At 41.8% G+C, this 3851-nt stretch overlaps 1 pseudogene; it reads right to left on the bottom strand.

Annotated features, from left to right (window-relative positions):
* Positions 1 to 1720: 1720 nt before the first annotated feature.
* LOC127030850 (olfactory receptor 13A1-like) lies at positions 1721 to 2649 on the bottom strand (annotated as a pseudogene).
* Between the last annotated feature and the right edge of the window lie 1202 nt (positions 2650 to 3851).

Genomic DNA, 3851 nt, shown 5'->3' with positions numbered 1-3851 from the left:
TCCCACATCTTGCAAGTATGGCCGACATTCATCATTCCTAATGTATACATTTACATCTAGCCATATTAAAAATCATATTATTTGCTTGCTCCCAGTTTACCAAGAGATCCAGATCACTCAGTATCAGTGACCCATCCTCTTCATTATTTACCATTCTCCTAAATGTTGTGTCATCTGAAAATAAATGTTGATTTTATGTTTTTTTCTAGGTCGTTAACAAAAATGTGAAATAGCTTAGGAACGAGATCCCAGGGGGCCCCTCTAAAAATGTATCCGTTTGATAATTATTCCCTTTTTATGTTTATATTTTTAGACCTCAGTTAGCCAACATTTATTCAATTTAATATGTGGCACTCTTCTGCCAAGTGAAGTCAGCAACAACAATGGTCATGTTCTACACCCAGGGTCCCTCTCACCAACATATCACACACTCCCCACACAGTAACCAGGGAATATTAAACAACCCTTCTCTGTGTGCTTCTAGCCAGCAACACTTCTCCACTCACAAACGCTGAGCCTGTGTACAGCAGAGAAAACTTTTAATGAAAAGAAGGAAGGTATCTGGCACCAATTTGGGAAAACCCCACAACCATGATTCAAATATATCTGACCATGAGCAAAACTCCCTCTCCAGGGGACTTTGGGCATTGTCATTTGCCTCTGTTTCTCACCTTACAGTGTGGAAAACCAACAAACAAAGGTCCCTTTAAGATGCCACTCCCCTCTCCCTCCACTGCCCCCCATTCACAGCTGCTGTGCTTGACCAGCAGAGACCCAGAGTTCAGAGGTGCATTCACGTGAGTTCACCTCCCAGCTGTGGAGGAGGTGGGAAGAAATGCCCAGCAATGTCTTAGTTGCCACCGCCAATGCAACTGACACAACTGATGCTATGCACTCTGCCTTGCTGCCTGCTGCCACCGCTGTGCCCTCATTTGTGCTGCTGCTGTCTTTCGTCGTACGACTGCTCATTTAATCGTGCTGTCATATGCTCCTTCACCCATGTCCCTATGCCCTCACTTTCTGCTGACACCTGTCTCTTTACTGTTCCCTCTGCGACTTGGTCACTTGGGGTTCCACTCAGCTTTCAGTAATTTCAGCTCTCAGTGAGGGAACCTCTCTGCTAGGGCAGGCTGGGCCGTCTCTTTGACAGAAATACTGTCCCAAAGCAGATCTAAGCACTTTGACGTGATTATCAGTGATTTCAGCTCTAGTGGTCACTTAACAAAACAAAACACTTTCTACAGAGCCTAATCAGCTCTGCCTTTAGACAGGGGAGAGGAGGAGGTCAAATGGTGCCTATGACTCTAAGGTGGAGCTCATACCACCATGCAGAACCACCTGTCCCCACTCTCTCTCCCTTTCTCCACTGCAATCTTGCATCCGAGCCCTCTGTTTAGTGAATTCAGTCCAGTTGAGGGTGACCCCCTCCATCAGGACAAGAAAAGTACAGTTCTACTCCTCTTTACTTGTGCAGTTAGGATAACAACATTTACTGAACCCTGCATTCAATGTTTTTTTTTTAATTATTAAATCCAAGGTTTAAAAAAAAGTATGCAATACATAGGTTGAGAGAAGAGTGTCTGGACATCTGGGTATAGTGCTTAGATTATCCACAAATGTAAGTGTATTGAAATCATTAGTTCCATGAAAATTTACACCACCTTTGGACTTGGCCTACAAGGGACAAGGCAGGTGAGAATGAGGTTCACTCTCTGAAAAATTATTGTTTTGCGGTAAATGAAAGGATTTTCCTGATTGCGACTTTGACCTCCTCATTGCGCATACTGTAGATCACAGGGTTCAGGATGGGAGTGACTAGGGTATACATAATGGCCACCATCTTGTTTTTATCCAACGAGTAACTGGAGGTCAGCTGGATGTAGGTGTAGATGGTGGTGGAGTAGTACAAGGTGACCACAAGCAGGTGGAAGGAGCAGGCGGAGAAGGCTCTCTTCTTCCCTTTGGAGCTCTGGATTTTCAGGATGGTGATGATAATGAAGCTATAGGACTTGGTGGTCAGCAAGAAGTTCCCCGTGGCCAGGAAGATGTCAGCCATGAACATTATGATTTCGTTGACATAGATGGAGCTGTAGGAAAGCACCAGTATTGTTGGGAACTCACAGAAGAAATGCTGGATTAAGTTAGGCCCTCAAAAATCCAGGCCCAGCACAAGCAATATATTGACAAATGAACTGATGGTACAAACAGCCCAGACACTGACTGCTAAATGGATACAAATTTCCTTACTCATGAGTTTTACATAATGCAAGAGGTGGCAAATGACTGGTCATATCACATGACAGTGAGCAGCAGAACCTCCGTCACCAATGGCGATGTAAAGACAAAGAGCTAGGTGATGCAGCCTCCAAAGGAGATGGTTTTCTTCTCCTGCATCAGGTTTTCCAGCATTTTAGGTACAACTGAGGAAGTGCACAAAATATCAACTAGGGCTAAATTGGCGATGAAGAAGTACATGGATGTATGGAGAGGTGGGTGAATGACAATAGACACAATGATCAGGGAATTGCCCATGACGACAGCTGTATAAAGGCACAGGAATAGCCCAAGGGACTGCCCCTGGTGGTGAGGATGATCAAAGAGCCACTGCATGATGAACTTGGTCACTCTGGTGTGGTTACTACTTTCCATTGCTTGAGTGTTCCTTCTATAGCAACAAAGGTTAAAGTTTTGGTCAGATATTGCATCGGAAACTACAGCAATAATGTGACTGAAGCATCTAGATGGACCCATGGGAGGGGGATTTATGGGGATAGAGTGAGAGAGAGAGAGAGAAAGAGAGAGAGAGAGATCTTTCATGCTGATCTAGATATTTCACACAATATATAAACAAACTGAGCTGCATTAAAATATATTAGCACATTAAAGTGTCTCTGCTACTGAATATATAATCTCCCGACATTTGACTGTGGAAAGGGGGAAATAACACCCTGGTGTTCTCAAGTAGAGGCACATAGAATCAGTTCGACTATTTACTTAAACTATGAGTGTTAGGTGTCCACAGTATGATCTCAAGACATCATTCTTTCACCAGTAGTCTTATTAGTAACCAATATTCCACTTTGTACTCTAATACATCTGTCGCGGTCTGAATATTTTCAGTATGTATAACATAAAATGTATACAATACAAAACTCAACAGAGTTATACATATATGTAAGTGGAATGAAGATGCACAAAAGGCAGGATTTGATTTCCTTTTAACTCATTCTGGTGTAAATCAGACATAACTCCATTGCAATAAAGGAGGCTAATTCTCCACTCATTGGAGATGCACTGCCATACAGCTAGAGACAATGAGAAGGGAATCAAGCCTCTCATAGTTCATTTTTGCGATAATCTATGTGTCAATAGACAAAAGTTGCTTCACTATTAGGAATAGTGTTAACGTGATTTCACAAGCAATCTCTGCTGTATTACAGATAAGTTTCCCTGCTTTGTCTTCAAGTGCCTCTAGTCTTATTACTTCTTTACAGCTTTTGCTGATTTTCCTCACACTTCTACTGGAGTAAATCAGGAGTATCTCCTTTAAAATCAATAGAGTTACTCAAGTGTAAAAATCATGAAAAAAAGAAAAGTACCAGACCCAGCAAATCTAATTATGAGATCATATTAGAGCAATTTTTCATGTATCATATTAGAGCATTTTGTAAAATATGTTGTCAAGCTTTGCATCACATCCCAAATTCAGTTGCAAACTTTTGAGGAAACAGACAAAAGGTTGTGAGTCTTGTACCCCTTTCATAAGTGTCACAATATTGTAACTCTACTGGCTTTAGACTTGAGTACAGTTAGGTTAAAAAGAATTGCAATGATGTATGTGAATTTAAATC

This window comes from Gopherus flavomarginatus, chromosome 11, assembly GCF_025201925.1.
Source record: "Gopherus flavomarginatus isolate rGopFla2 chromosome 11, rGopFla2.mat.asm, whole genome shotgun sequence".
NCBI lineage: Eukaryota > Metazoa > Chordata > Testudines > Testudinidae > Gopherus > Gopherus flavomarginatus.
This window is presented reverse-complemented; position numbering and strand designations above follow the sequence as displayed.